Source organism: Pocillopora damicornis, chromosome 4, assembly GCF_964200805.1.
Source record: "Pocillopora damicornis chromosome 4, jaPocDami1.2, whole genome shotgun sequence".
Classification (NCBI taxonomy): Eukaryota; Metazoa; Cnidaria; class Anthozoa; order Scleractinia; family Pocilloporidae; genus Pocillopora; species Pocillopora damicornis.
The window spans coordinates 27,962,007-27,978,392 of NC_142673.1; the positions used below are offsets into that span (position 1 = coordinate 27,962,007).

Below are 16,386 nucleotides of genomic sequence, written 5' to 3' on the forward strand. Positions count from 1 at the left end.
TTATAACGGTATAGATAGAATATATCGGCGAGGCTCTTGGGTGCCATCCTAGATCAAGAATGATTCTTCAGGTGTTGTGGTGACCGCCTTATTCTTAAGAGGCGCCAGTCCTTGGCCAAGGAAATTGAAACATCTCATCGGGCAGAAGGAAAAGTACTTGCGAAATAACTTCACATGTGATATTCCCTTTCCTGACGCAGTTAAAGATAAGAACAGAATAGCATAATTATCAATTATTCAATAACATTTGTATTTTTGTAAAACGTGTTAACGAGGAACCTCTTAGGGTTAGGGTTAACCAAAATTTCCCAATAACTCGCACTCTGACTGTTTTTAAGAACAATTCTTCTTGACTTGTCTAAGGCTACGGGAAGGAGTGCATTCTCATCATTTTTTCTTAATGACCGACCCATTTCAAAGAAGGGAAGTGAACGATTGTGAAAATACATCTTTCGTCCAATCAGAGACACGAACAATAGTACTTCACAGTATTAATCTCGGTATGTATAAAATAGAAACTTATTATATTCACTGAGGCCTTTTCTTGGTATTTGATAAGGCATGACTCTCAAGCAAGATATATATGGACAGTTTTCGTGCTGGCTGCTTGAATAACTGAGGACAACTTAGTGATCTGAGTAACTAATATTATTCACTAATCCAATTAGGTTGTATGACAAACGATAACTACAAAGCTTTCTACTGAAGAGTGCCAGCTATGTTGCATTAATTGCTTTTATACGATGAAATGCAAGATTTTCTCCAAAGTACTTGCTCTAAGAATACAAAGCACTTAGTTTTCGGTGATAACATAACTAAGAACGGAATGACAAAATGTGAAGCAATATGAAAAAGCAAAGTGGAAATGCCTAAATATACACAACATATGATGCTCAATTGCACAGACGCGACATTTAGACATCCCACTCCCTTAAAACTTCCCGGTAATTGCTATTTGCACTTTTAATATACGTGAATGTAAAGTCAAATTGATCGATAAAACGACTTACCAATGGCAAATAACAAAACAGAGGCGTTAAGGACCACGAACAGGACATTTACAAAGATGGAGTCGTTCTTGTCCTCTCCTTGACTCTCATCCCAGTTTGTGTAAACTGCACCAAGACAAACGTCAAAGAAAATTATCCAAAGAACAAATGTTTGTAGGCGGTCTTCAAACTTGTCCTTGATTGGTCGGAATGCGGTGTAGAGCACTCCAAAGACGCTGACTGTCAGAACTGTGAGACCGATTTGAGGAAGGCTTTTAGATCCAAATAGGAAGATCAATGAGATCAATATCAGTTTGCGGTACATCTCTATGACCTCCCAAAACCAAAATTTCTTCTTGTAGTTTTCAAAGAACACTCTGAGCCCGAAAGAAACTGTTTCGTTTTCATGGGACTCCCGATATTTGTAAGTGAGAAACAAAGCCAAAAGTGGAAATCCTACGGGATATAATGCCAGTATAGAGGCCATGAGCCAATACAAGCTGTGGCGAGGAGTGAAACACTTGATTGAGTAGTCAGCTCTCAGCAGGAAGATACAGTCGAGCTTTTCGTTTGAGAAACACGTTTCTACACACGCACCGGGAAGAGGTAGAATTTGAATAATCGACTTGCTCGTCGTGGGGTAGGTCGTTAACAACAATAGGAAAATGTTCCGATAGCAAGATTTCTTCAAACTCCTAATTTCCCTCATTTTTTGGCTTTCAGCACGGTCGGTTTTGTTTATAATGTAGCGTCTTTTAACGAAAAGATAAAGGAAAATCAAGCCGACAAGTAGGACATTTAAAGCAACGATCACTGTGAACTTTCCGAGCTCATCGAGACGCAGGGAAGAATGAATGCAGCTTAGTGGCGCAAACTGCAAGATATTCCCTTCAAACACTTTTAGAACTTTCTCCGTTGAGATCAAAATGACTGGCCACTGGACTTTCGCTAATGCCGAGAAAATTCCAGCAATGACTTGGTAAAAACCAAGCACAATCTTAAAGCACGACATGACGACATCTGCAACTGTCCGGTTATTCTCTGCACGTTTGGAGTCACCCCAAAGAACTATTAGAAACACAGCAACAAAAAGAGAAATTACCAAGATGGAAGAAGTAACTGTTACAGTTAACCGAGGACATTTCAAGCAAGTGTGAAATCGGAAGTAAAAGCCTTTAGAGCAGGTTGCACACAAAACTCCTTTATATCCATGGTGGCATTCAGAGTCGATTCCACCCTCGCAAGACTTGGCATAAGGACATTTGAGTGGCTTTGGAAGTAAAGTATTAAACGTAGAATATGAGGTGTCGTAATTTGGTTTAGAAGAGTGGATGTTATTAACAAAACATTTAAAGAATTCCTTTTCAGACTGATTTGACCATTTCCAGAAGAAGTTAGGAGCAAGTATTGCTGTATCGTTCCCACAAACAAAACCGTGTGGTGGACATGCTGAGCACGGACCAAAACGATCCAACCGATAAAAGTTTTGAAGACATCTGCATGCTCGATATTCCGTAGTCTCATTGGAGAGAGTACCTGCAATTTAGATAAATAGTGTATTCACATTATTTGGTACAAAGGCGCAAAACCAACCTTTAAAATAAATTCAACTCATCAAACCGCTTACAGTTAGTTAGGAATTAGCTCCAAGGATAGGTTCTACTTTCGGACGCAAAATGGCGTCCAGCGGTACTCAAACTAGCGAGAAATTAATTTGGCAGCCGTTTCCATTTTGGATTGAGAAGAAAAGTTTTTCTTTTCTCTGCAACGCTATGAACCACACATGGAATGTCGTGCAGGGAGAAGTTTTCATGGTGAAAAATTTTAAGAGTGTCTCAGAGACAAAACATCAGTTACCGTATGGACATGCCACACAGTCTGTAGGACTTGTCCCAGGATGTCGCGTTTCAGAAACAAATGTACCAATGCTGCATCTTTTGCAATCAACTTGTCCCATTTCATCCTGATAAAAACCACCTGTAAAGATATGTAGCTTTCGCCTTTAATGTGTTTGTAGCGTTACAAGATAACGTACAAGAAAAAGGGTAATCGCAATAACGCAATCACGATCACAATCACAATCACGTTAAAAAACTGTTTTGCGAACTAAAACATTTACACGAAGGTAAAACTCTCTCCAAAATTTCAAAGAACGTGAAATTGTCACGTGACACGCAACGTGAGTAAAACAGGAAATGAAACCACAACGGAAATGAAACGGTAGCCACCAGATATTATGTAAGAAGGATGCAACGACATAAAACTGATTATGAGTGAAAACTGGTCTTATTGGCGGTGGCCCTACAGGCACCAGCTCACTTTACACGCAGAACCAACTAATGAAAAAAAGAAGGCAGGGATGAAAACTTTAAAAACGAGAGCAAAGGAAACGACAGTGGGATAGAGGGAAAATTTAAGTTAGGATACTAGCACTCGGAGTGACCAAGCTTGAGACCTCTTCTATTAAAAGAACGTAACTAACAACGGCTCGAATTTTCTCTAGTAATGTTATTGTTGTTCCAAAATTAATTAACTATGACATGAAGCATTTTAAATGTCTTTTGTCACCTGCAGGACACTTGATACACATCTGTTTGGCGTGCATGAAATAACCAACTTGACAAAGAGAGCAGTTACGACATCTGGAGCCACTGGGATGAGGCCCACAGGAATGGCACTCAAAGCCTGAACTTTCCAGGGCACCACTGTAGCTAGATTGTTCTCCAGTCAAAAGTATATTGAATGTAGTGGAGGGGGCACAGTCACTTAAGTTTAAGAAAATAGCAAAATATTGAAAGCAATTGAAATTTTAATTATAACAAATACTCAATTCAGTAGACTTTCGCAGGAGCCATTATGGGCTCCTGACTTAAGCACCTATCGTCTGGAAACAATGAATCTAATAGTACAGATGCCAAGATATGATATATGAAATAAGTCATCTTAAAACGTCAACGTTAGGTTTACTCACGTTACAGACTAATACTGTCCTTTCGGCAGCTGAAGAGGGTTTTTACATGTCAACGATCTGTAGATTATTTTGATGATAATTTTAATTGCAGGAGCGATACTCTTTAGATCTGTGGTCCCCACCAACGGCGGTCGTTTATCGCGGTTTTTGTACTGTAAAGGGACGAGCACTCCATCTGCCGATGGGCCAACGCTCTCAACGTCAGCTTACCCCTTCTCCCCCCAACTCCCCCCCCCGCCTTCCCCCCGCCTCCCCTCACCCACGCAGCACCATAGTTTCTCCAGGACCTTAACCCCATTTGCCCAATTTTCAAATGCAAATTTATTCTTATAGGTGTAACGAGACTTATGGAGTAGAATCTCCCGCTCGAGAGCACCATATAATGAACTCGCTTAGCTTGTTTCGAACCCAGTCTATTCAATTTTGAGTCCGGTGCGTTAACCAATAAGCAATCGCATATCCTTATGCGAAAATTAACAGATGGAGAAACAACATTGAGGTCAGCTTAGATTTAAAAGCTTATTAATCTCTCTTACAGCCTTGACGATCTTCGTTAAATCAAGATGTGGCCTTTCGAAAAGCGATAGTCACCTTTAAAATATTCAAATGAGTGCTTTGGATTCACTTACACTTTGGTTTCGGTGTCCATTTTGTCGAACATTCCATCTGGTAACGAGTGTAGAGCATTATCAAAGATAGTACTGAAAAAAATGTCAATAATAAGGTTAATGATTAATTCAAGCCTACACATAATTATAGAGACATGGTTTTTTTTTTTTCTTATCATATGGTTGATGTGGTTACCGTTTTTTGTGCAAAATTTACCCTTTGACCCCTTAGAGTGACTGGCATCCAATTTCTCCTGACAATATCATCCCTGAATTAAACACTTAGGTCGGGAGAAGAATGGAGGTGATCGCCAACTGAAAAAAGCTCTTAATTGTTACACAGATTCTCCTTACCAGCACCTTACAAAACGTATAGAAAACAGTTTGGAGAATATTCACTCTAAGGGTGTAAAGGATTAAGAAAGTCTCACAAGGCAACAATTCCGTAAAAACAGATCAATGATCCTCTTGAAGCCAAAGTGGTAAGCTTGATTAATACATTTCACTGTAGCGTTTCAAACTTCACTTTATTTTTCAATTTACTCACAGTTGTTTCAGGTTAAGTCTGCTAAAGGATTCACTTCCAATCGTTTTGATGGCATTACTGTGAAGAAATCTATATAAAGGAAGAAATGATAACAAAAAACTAAACAAAACAAAACAAACCCAAACAAGTCAAATTTCTCATATTGTTAACACAACAGGACTCAGCGCTTGCAATCTATGTTACGCATTGAAACATTCATGTTTATTGGATGGTTGAATTTTTCTCAGTTTCTACTAATTCAACCCAGAGACTACGTGGTTCAAACCATGTTGACATATAGCCGTCGTCATCCATATATCATGCCCCGTGTGTATCACAATGAAGCCTCTATTTTACTTCACTGGTTTCCTTGAATATTATATTCTGTTAGCTTATTATATTCTAGGATATACGTTAACATTATAAAACATACATGTACTTACACTGATTTCAAAGCAGTTTCATCAAAAACACCGTTAGAGATAAATGTCAGTTTGTTTTTTATCAGCATGCTGTAAATTAAAAAAGAGTATTAAACACAAAAGCTATTTAAGAAAGGATTGTAGACGTAATATGATTTAATAACGAAATAAATACATAAATAAAAACCAAGATGCGATTTATTGATTAATGAGTGTGTTTTTTAGTCAGGTGGGATTACAGACATGAAAAACCAAAAGGGAGCTTACAGCGTCTTCAAGCTTGAAAGTCCTTCAAAGGTGCGATTGTTGATGTTGGAGATGTTGTTGAAGTTAATCATCCTTGATTTAGAAAAAAAGAGCATTGTGAACAATTGTACCGTTTGAACAACAATAATAATGGTTATGATGATAATAGTAGCAATATCAATAAGAATATCACTTTTTGATAAGTCACAATTTGGCTTGCGGCATCGGATCGAAGTTTTATATTAAACAACCTCCCAGAAAGCAAATGACAGTTATGTAAAAAGTAGAATCAGTCAGCGTTAATTTAAAAAGACTTGCAGCGTTTTTCTGTGGCTGGTTTTAAGGGAGGAGGGCAAATAGCAATGTTTCTTTTCCAATAGGATATTGCTGCTAACAACATGATTCAATTTATCATAAATTTGGGAAAAGTGCGCTGAATATTTACTCACAGAATTTGTAATGTTCCAAGCTTATTGAATAGGCCATCTGGTATGGACCGCAATTTGTTGAATGACAAGTCACTATAAGGAAGATAACATGAATAAGATTAGGGATAAGAAACAGACGCATCTACAACATTTACTTCTATAGCTATTGGTACCATGCTATTAAAAATACAACCAACCAGAATAAAAGAAATCAGTTGTATATTCGACAGTATTACAGCCGCCCTTTCCGATCTTATTCTGCCGAAATTCAGCGAGCGGTGGCGGCGTTTCCAGTTTATTTTAGGTGTTGTTTGAGCCGTGTCAGAGCTAAATATTCCCAGGACGTTAATTCATGAGGTCGAAAACTCAGTAAAAATAAATATTTAACCAAAAAGATATAGTTGACTGATCAAGAAGTTGATGTTTTCGTTGAAAGGCGAAGAAACTTAAGAGCAGTGAAGACAACGAGTTCGGATGGAAGCAAGTTTGTCGACTTAAATCAAGAACTACCTCATTTTTAAAGGAAAGAGGTCTGGCGGAAATTCCCCCAGCCTAATTGGATGACCACTATGCCATTATCACTTAATTATCGAGAGATTCGAAAGGTCGACGGAGATCAGAGGGGTATGCATATACCGAGAAAATACAAAAACTCGTGGGATATTCTATGGTATACCACTCAAAAGCGTTACATGACCAGTATAAAAATCCATGAACAGATGAACCCGTTCAAAGTAAAGAAAAACCCAGGAAAGTCTATCGTAACTGGTTAAACATCATTCAGAGGGTAAACCCCGACAAAAACTATAGGAGCTTCATGGATTTATTTGTGGTAAAGATGTCTCGATTTGACTTTCCTTGCCTGCTATTACATTAAATCTTACTTACATTGATCCCACTATGGTAATATTTTGAAATATGTTTGGTGGAAGATAATCGATTTCATTGCTAGACAACAACCTACAAGATAAAAGTGTTATTTGTTTTTAAACTTAAAAGTTTATTCGATAGGCATAATATTGAGGGACGTTAAGTTTTACGCAATAGGAATAAGAAAAAAATACCTCAAACTGATTGACTTGTGAAATGCTTTTGTTTTGATAAAAGAATGCATAAGACAAGAAATACAGAGTATGAAATTGATACTTCGAAAAGAGCCAAGAGAATGTTTATCTGGGCTTCTGATATCAAAATTATTGACCATAAAGAAGCATAATAGAATATCGTTTTTTTTTTTACCGAACATAGCTCTTTTGACTGAAACACAAGAGCATTTGCAAATTATGAGTGAATCAGTTTTGCACGTGATAAGCTGTTTGCTTTTGCGTAATTATTATGTTATAGGTAATAAAGAATCATTCACGTGCAATTCGTATAGATAATCACATGATTTCGAGTGCAATTTGAAATAAATAAGTACCTGTAAAATTTTTTCAAAGACTAACAAAATTGCATGAGCCCGTAGGGCGAATGCAATTTGTGGTCTTTGAAAAAATTAACAGGTACTTATATATTCAACATTGCACAGGAAAAATCATTTGATTACGTATTAATAATTTACATGAAAAAATACAAGATAGCTTATCATAATCATGCAGAAGCAAAGTGCACACTTCAAGTGCAAAAATAATTTACTCAAACCATGCAAGTGACTTTGTGCGTTCGGTCATAACAACCGCGTACAATAGAAAGAATAATACACCATGATGTTTTCACATCTTTAAGGTGCAAAAAAGTTCAATGTCCGGCTAAATAGTTCAAGGAATTGTTGAGTATGTCCGAATCACTTTCGATGAAATGTCGTTTGCGAGGTTTAACCATGTTTGTGTTTAGTTTTGGCGTAGAATTGCTCGAGTTTAGTGTTAAAGCTGGGTCGGCTCGTAACTTTCGATTTCCTTCTCCGAACACCACTTTTTCCAAACCTACAACCAAAGAGCCTTGCTTTTTACAATGTTTTCGTTGTTAGAGCTGTTTCTCAGCTACTGTATTGTTGTTGCGGTGGCGAAAGAAAACCTGCCGACCATTGTTTTGCTCGCAAATTTTCAGCGTATCCAAATGTTGCGAAATCCAAGGCTCGCACTTGATTGGCCTTTCTATGAGTTTCTTTGTTTACTGACCAATCAGAATGTCTGGTTTGTTATACTTCTCTGCACTGAATTAACCCTCTTCTGCACTGAAATACCTGAAAACTGCATTTATCTCAACCAATCAGAACTAAGTAATTTCTTCATGTATATTATTAGGAATAAAGCCTGAAAACTGCCCACTCATCTACTCCAAATTGCGCTCTTGATCTTTTGAAAACCTGAATTTCGCATCTTTTACTTTTTATTAACGTAATTGCTTTCGACGAATCATCGCTAACTTTATCTCCGAAAACTACTCGATGTCAAAAGTCCAAAATGATGTTCTAAAACGTAAGAAAGAATATAATTATTGCACCTAAATTTGAGGAAAGATAAACCTTATTGCTATAGATATTGCTCCTTGTACCAGCGTGCATTCATAATGATATGAAGCACGCAGGGAATATTGAATGCACGAAAAAAAGGTCGGTGTCAACTGTAGGTTCTTGGTTGCTGACAAATCTTTGCGCGTGCTTTATGTCGTAGCTGACGTTTGAACCAATTTGTTTTCTAAGATATTCATGGCGCTCGTTTGAATTTTCTGTAAGGGGAAATTCGATCTACCACGCTGTAATGCAAACAGGCATGGCATCGGCACGGACTGGGAATATGGATCACGCTCGCACCAATGAATCGGATCACAAGAATTTACTGCATGAAACAAATTGGAAACGTCTACTCACAGAAAGTCACTTGTATACTTACAGCTCAAAGAGGTGTTTAATTCCAGATGTTGCAATTATTGATATATCTTTGATCCGATTCTTATTTAATTGCCTGCAAAAAGCACAACAAAAACTTTAAAAAATTGTGAAAACTTATTTGAATTTTCTTCCTTGTACTACCTTTGATACTTGAGCGAAGTCTTTCAATTAGAATCATTTGAACACGTCATATCTGTGTACTGTTGAAGATCTTCTGAATCGACGCTCACCTTGAACTGAACCTAGTCTCAATTTGTGGCACCCTGTGATAAGCTTTTGAGAAGACGTGCTGTCTCCAAATAAATGGAATTTGATCATGCAAGGATGATTAAAGTCACGAAAATGTACAAACTAAAAACGCGGAGTAGTTTTTTGTTTGCAATAGAAGGAAATGTTACAATAACCATCTTTACCAGTTGTCGTTAAAGGGTGTTCAGAGATTATAAACCAGTTTGTAATCTCTGGAGGCTGTGTAATCATTTGTTATCTTATCAAATCCTAACAGTTATTGCAATTTAAGAATAGTACGTATTAAAAGGTTATGCGTCAATAAATCGAAGCTTCAACATCCTCCCCAGGCACCCCCGGGTTTTGAACTTTTGAAGATTAGTTCGTTCAAATTCCCGCTCCCGGAGCAAAAGTTATGTTCAAATGCCCACTTATTTTTTTTTTATTTTTTTTGCACAGCAACCAAGACTTTCTACATATTGACCAATCTTTAAAGCCTACACTTCGTACATCTTTTCTTCTAAGCAATTCGCTCGCAAAAGTGAACTATTTGCCCGAAACGTGCACCTCCATATTTTAAAGATTGAACACTTGTATTCCACACGAAAGACTCAACACTTCCAGTTCAAATTGCCCACCCCAGCAAGGCAAGGTTTCCCAACCCCATTGGGCACTGGCAACGGTCAAATGACCGTGGATGGCCAGGAGGGAAGGAAGGGGGGGGGGGGGGGATTTCAAGCTAAGAATTGATCGGCGCACCATACTTACAGAAGTACAATAACCTTAGGACCTTTCAAATCTGGTACAGATGTTAGTTTGTTCTCTCGAAGAATGCTGTAGAAGTCGTACAAACAACAACAGAAAAAAAAAAGCAAATGAACAGTACGCTATCGTGTTTCTCTTAGCAATAAGCAATGTCCTTCTCAGGGCCTCGATCATATATGGTCAAAAACCAAGGAGCTACAGGATATAGTATCTAAAACATGGCATAACGTTTTCAGTGCAAACTCAAAGATAACTTTTAAAATAGCAGAATTCCGGATGTTTTCAATTCATGACATCTTTACCGCAATACGTTGAAACTTAATCCACTTCAAGCTGTCATGCCGAATCAGAAAAATGTGTCATTTCTTCAGTATCTTTTTTTTCTTCCTCTTTTTCCTGTCATACATTATTTAATCTTCTGCGTTTGATTATGAATTTACGACTATTTAGCGCTACTCCTGATCAAGCGTCGAACAAAGCAATATATGTCATGTTGATGTTTTTACTTGTGATTGAAAAAAAAACTGGGTGACATGACTCAAGATTTAGGGCAACATGACTTCGGGCGAGATGCCTTTAGGGCCACATGGCCGTAAAAAAAAATTGTTATTATCCTATTGATATTAATATACTAAGTATTTCAGGTTTAAAGTATCTGCTTATCTTGCACTTGGAGTCTCACTTACCATCTATTGAGAACTTTAAACTGTTTAAACGTTCCATCACCTATGGTCTCTAATTCGTTTCCGTGAAGGAACCTATCAGTTATTAGAAGAGTCAAAATCATTCTTTTCCTCCTTTTTTTGTGTGGAGGCGAGGGGGAAGGGGGGAAGAAGGGTCGTATTGCCTCTGCTATGAAAGTCAATCAGCCTATCTATTCAAATGTGAAATAAATAAGGCGAGTACCATAAGTGCTATCCATGGTTTAGACCACTGTCCATAGAAACGATCGAGGTCTCTTGAAAAGTTCTTTTTAGTAACTTATCATTATTATGTAAAGAACGGTGTTCCTTAACGACGATTTACTTACAGATTTGTCAACTGATCCGTAAGTCCTTCTACTGTACCCTTGTGTATATGATTCAGCTTATTGAAGGACAGATCACTAAAAACGGACAAATGTATAATGACTTGTGGCTGGTCGGGATTAGAAAAGTTTCGGTAAAATAAACCTGCTAAGACTGCCTAAGTCAAACGTCAAGAGAAGTGTTTGCATAACAGAACATAACACACAATTTCTTGATCTAGTTAATTATGTACATATAACTTTAAGACCGCTTTTCTCACGATACATATCGCGCATAATCGATCGCTCGGACATCTGAAAAATCAATAATAATATCTAAGAAAAAATTTACTCACAGTTCTGTAAGATTTTGCATGGCTTTAAATGTTCCATTTTCGATATCTTCAAGGTGGCACCCACTCATGGAACTGTGGGAAAAAAAGGCGAGAAATAGTTTGAAGTGAAGGAAAGAGTAGGGGAAACTGCCAAACAATGTAAGTATGGAAAGTTTTGACAGCGGATTTATGAGACAAGTCAATCACTAAATTCTCTGTCACTTTCAATGCCGTTTTGTTTTTTTGTTCTTTTGTTTTTTTGTTTTTTCAGCCAAAGTACCAACAACATTCCTAAGTCATATCTCAGGAGTCAAGATTTTTATTGAAAGAGCTGGATCGCGAGGGGGAACTACGAGTTTTTAGAATTTATTGAAGGGGTAGTTTAAAACAATTTTGTGTACAGGATGGCAGCCAACCTCTAAAGAGGTGAAAAGCATGTATTTCATCTAAAGTTTGTTGTTTTCATTCTTTGTAAAATTGAACCCGCGAGAAAATAACGCAACTTTCTATGTTGATCCAGCTTTATTAAATTGACTGTAACTCGTGCGGAACATGTTCCGGTGAAAAGTTAAGTTTCAGGCGCAGTTATCGGTATGGCCACTTTGTCGAAAAAGAAAAAGCCGAATCGACCTAAAGGAGCAAAAATCAGTTGGCTAAATAAACAACATTCGGAAGCTAAGAGTTTAGCAAAAACGTTTAAACTATGTAAAACAAGGGACGTTATCTAAAAGGAATAGTGAGAGAGTAGTCAAGCATGCACTTGACTGATCACGTTCGCACACGGCGTTTTTGTTACAAGTTTCGAAATCATTCGAGAATTTTCCAGAGCTACTAACTTACAGAAGCTCCATCTTATTAAAGCCAGCGAAGAAGTTGGATGGCAAAGTAGGTCCAAGTGGATTTGAATCAATATTCCTGTAAAAGTGCACAATGAGCAGGATATCCTTGTTAGATAACGTTTGACCGTTTGGTGTATAGACAGGAACTAAGTTTATAAAATAATTCAAATAGTACGCGCACTCTGATTGGCCATAAAACCATTTTACATGAGCGTATGTAAACACGGTTTTCGTTCATCTTTCATTAGTTATTCGCGTCGTGGTTTCCTACGCTTATCTCTTGTTCTCCCAACCTCCCGCGTGTTTACATCAGGCTGTGTAAACATGGAAACCATTTTACATTTCTTCAATTCAAGATGAGTAACTGCGATCGATGATATATATAATTAAAAAAAGGATATTGATAGTTAAGAAATTGCGATAGTTATGGAAGAAACCTGGTAAGTTTTGAGCTTGAACTTAGAAACAGAGAAAGCAGTTATTATTTTCATCACAAGCATGGAACTATAGGGAAAAAATGAATTTTTCATTAAATATTTAAACCAATACTTTCGGATACCCCGCTCTGATTCGCTGGCTATGAGTTCACGAGAACTGGATCTTGGACTAGGCTTATAGGTCCATATTTCCATAACTTCCCTATATCTTTCATAGTTGTCTTTTTTTTTTTCTTTTACTTGCACGACATATATTATTGATTCTCTAAGCATGTGGAACAGGATAAAAGGTTGTACTTACAATTTTCGAAGCCGTTTTAATCCTTCGAGAATGACTTTTGCGTCAGTACTTGACAGAAAGTTGTGTGTGATAACGCTATGCAAGTAAAATATTTAACATTGACTTTTAATGAATTTACTAAGTTTTAAAACATTTTGAAAAACGTCCGTTAGGTAAGAGACATGAGCCAGCAAACACCATAAACTTTCTCTCCATATACTGGGTAAATACTTTGCAAAGGACAAAAAGATGACGAGTTCACTTTTATTTTGATTGCTTCACATCAACTAACAGCTTAAAGTGTAGACCTGACGGTATTTTTTTTTAGAGAGAAAGAGGAAATTCATATTTGTTTGCATTACATTTATCGAAGGTCTTCTGTGTTTGCTTGCGATGTAAAGAAAAAAAGTGGCGATCTGACGAAAAAGGTACAATTTAATGTAAGGATAAAAATCAGTTGCGAGTTTTAATACGTTTTTTCTATCTTTTCAAAAATATATCGTTAACAAAACTCACAGTTGAGATACACTTTCCGGAAGGAAGAAACTCCCTGAAATTAGGTTGTCGGCAAGATTTCTAGGGAAACAATTGTAAGTTCCAAAAATATGAAGCTCAGAAATTGCATATCACATCGTCAATCTAAAATTTATATATTTAGTTACTTTAAGCTTAAGATTTTGAAGCAGTAAATAGATTCGCAATTATAAATTAAAGGGATTGGGATTAGTGAAAACACAGGAGCTGACAAGATTTTATGAAAATTTGCGGACAAAAATGCTTTTAACCGGACAAACATATGAACCTACTCATTCATTATAAATAAACGCATTCTTACACTATTTCCAGCTTATCCATATTCCTGAAAGTGTTGTGGGGAATGCGTCGAAATAAGTTATTCGACAAGTCACTAGAATGAAAAAGTTTATCACAATTAATAATCAAAGCTTGCCGAATTAAAATACATGCAAAATTTGCTTCCTTTTACTGCACTCCATTTGCACATTTGTACACGAAAGTAAATAATAAAAAATTCTTCATTGAGATTGGTTAATATAGTTTTGTTTTGTTTTGTTTTGGTTTTTTTTTTCAAGAAGCTTACAGATAATCAGTAAAATCTCCTAGTGCTAAAACTCTGAAAGTCTCTCCATAAAAAAAATTACTATTTTCTTTTGTTTTGTGGTAGGTATCTGAATGCTTAATGTCTGGTCAACTTCGCAACTCTGCTTTTAGATTTCTCATGTGTGACTTCAGACTAAGTGTTGTGACAAATTTTCATTGTTTTTGAAATTCCAAGCAGCGCCCCAGTAGTCAAATGACTGTTTGTTTGCGCTAGAAGATTTATTCGGGTTTTAAGATCTTTTAAGGCAAGCTTGTCATCAAATTTCTATTACAGGTAGGCATACATATTGTAAACGTTATTGCAAATATATCATCGCGCAAGGATCTGTAATACTAACAGCGAAGCTTACACTATTTGGTTAATCCCTTTAATACATGTCTAATGGTTATTAAATTTCACAAAAGCTTAAAATAATAATAGCAACGATGATAGTGATAATTATGATAACAATAACAGTAAATATACCAGCCTATTAATTTTAAGCTGAATCTATCCCATATTTTAAAATTATTTACTTACAGTATTTTTAAAACAGTCAGGTTCCTGAAGGAGTCCTCTGAAATCGACTTTAAGGAACAACTCGAAAGTTTCCTAATGAAGAAATTGACAATAAAATTAGTTGCAACACTTGTATCATTTTAAAAGCATGAAGCTACGCTAAAAAGGTAAGAAAAACATATTTCAGAAAACTAAACAAAGGTTACAGATGGGTGTTATTGCCTGGTAAATTTTTAAATGTGTTTTTTTTTTTTTTTTTTAATTCAACAGATAAACCAAACATTGCTTTCAAATAGCAAACCTAGCTCAAACCATGACTCGGTTCCTTTTCTGAAGAAAGGTTTAGTTTTTTTAATCACTTACAGTTCAATTGTATTGCTTGGGATTCCTGTCGGAATGTATCCATGAACTTGGCATTTAACTACCATGCGGGTCCTACCGAAATTGGTACATTGACAGATTTTTTGGCTGCAAACATCACTCTCGCAATGTGTTACAATCCACAACACCAATATAACTTGTATCAGGCCAATAAACATCATTACTGAGTCCATAGTAATCTGCTGGGATCAAACACAATTTGATTTTTAAATAACTACACTAATGATTCAAACACCTTCGCGGATTTAAAGAAAGTAACAAAGCTTACTAGAAAGGTCACAAATAGTGTTTACCGGTCAGTATGTTTTACATTTTGATGATCTTCAATGCTTCTAGAAAGAAACCTGTGCTTTTCGATACAGCTTTCTGTAATAATCTATTTTGAAATTTGGGTCACTGTAAAAAGAGTTGTCGTGAACAGATCGCTCTGCCAATTCATAACCATGCTTCTCCATCCGCATGAGAAAAAGAGCCTCTCTACTTATTTAAAAGTCCATTGAACCAGCCTCAAGTTCAGATGTATCCACACATTCTTAGGTTGCCTATGTCTTGTAGGTAACAGAATCAACTAAAGATAAGTAAATTAAATCATTACAGTTCGAAAGTGTGCTCTGTAGGTCACTTTCAAAAATCTTAGGCTGATATTAACATATATTCAACATGTAAGAACATGCCTAGCCTGAAAGTCAGCTAAGAACATCTTTATTTTTCTTCCTTTTTTTTCCTTTGTTTGAACTTTGGTCTAACAATTTTTAGAGATTTTGTTTTCAAACTAATATTGCGGTTTTGTTATCGCATGATACACTGAAGAGCAATTCATTATGTAGGTTTCCTAGTCACGTCGAAATTGAGTTAATGACATTCTGTACCACGTACCGTTCAGGCTCGAGTCACAAAAAATAAAGAACATTCAGCCTCAGCCAAAAGTTAATATTTCTTATAATAAAAAAGAGTGTGCATAAATAAACATGTTATGCATCAAGAGACTCACCTGAATGTTCTTCACGGGTAAATGAGTCAACAACGGACTTCTTTGAATAGCGAAACGTTGTTATCAACTCGATGTCTAACGCTGAATTGAATCAAGTCGGCTGAGTTTATTGAGCTTCATCAAGTTAATGGGAAGTTTTAAATTTAGAACCGCCTTGCAGTTCAAAATTGTGACGTATTTTCCTCTAAAGAAAGGATCGAAAGTAAAGATTAGCATACTTTTTTCGCACTAATGCACCATAAAGATATTGAATATTGAAGGAGGGTCTAATGAATTTGTGACTTACCTGCGAGGGAGTATTTCTAACTGATATAAAATAAGACCTGAACAAAACATAGCTATGTGAAGACAATACATTCATATCAGATACATTCATTTCTGTTTAAACACCATCGCTAGTTCAAGTATCGTCCCGAAGTGTCGACGTCAGTGTTTTGAATTTTCGTAAATTAAAGAAGCCACAATGATTTTAAGTACCCTTTGTCA

The 16,386-nt window shown here is 36.5% G+C and overlaps 1 pseudogene across 1 annotated transcript; it reads right to left on the reverse strand.

Moving 5' to 3' along the window:
* Nucleotides 1–48: 48 nt before the first annotated feature.
* On the reverse strand, nt 49–16,084 carry LOC149047534 (uncharacterized; annotated as a pseudogene). The gene is made up of 23 exons (XR_016185452.1): nt 15,901–16,084; nt 14,892–15,091; nt 14,550–14,621; nt 13,746–13,817; nt 13,427–13,486; nt 12,932–13,006; nt 12,195–12,269; nt 11,376–11,447; nt 11,044–11,118; nt 10,700–10,771; nt 10,017–10,082; nt 9,022–9,093; nt 7,079–7,150; nt 6,212–6,283; nt 5,784–5,855; nt 5,538–5,606; nt 5,116–5,184; nt 4,590–4,661; nt 3,961–4,017; nt 3,558–3,754; nt 2,847–2,966; nt 1,011–2,525; nt 49–191 (listed from the first exon to the last, which is right to left on the reverse strand). The product of XR_016185452.1 is annotated as an uncharacterized LOC149047534 (transcript).
* Nucleotides 16,085–16,386: the final 302 nt, after the last annotated feature.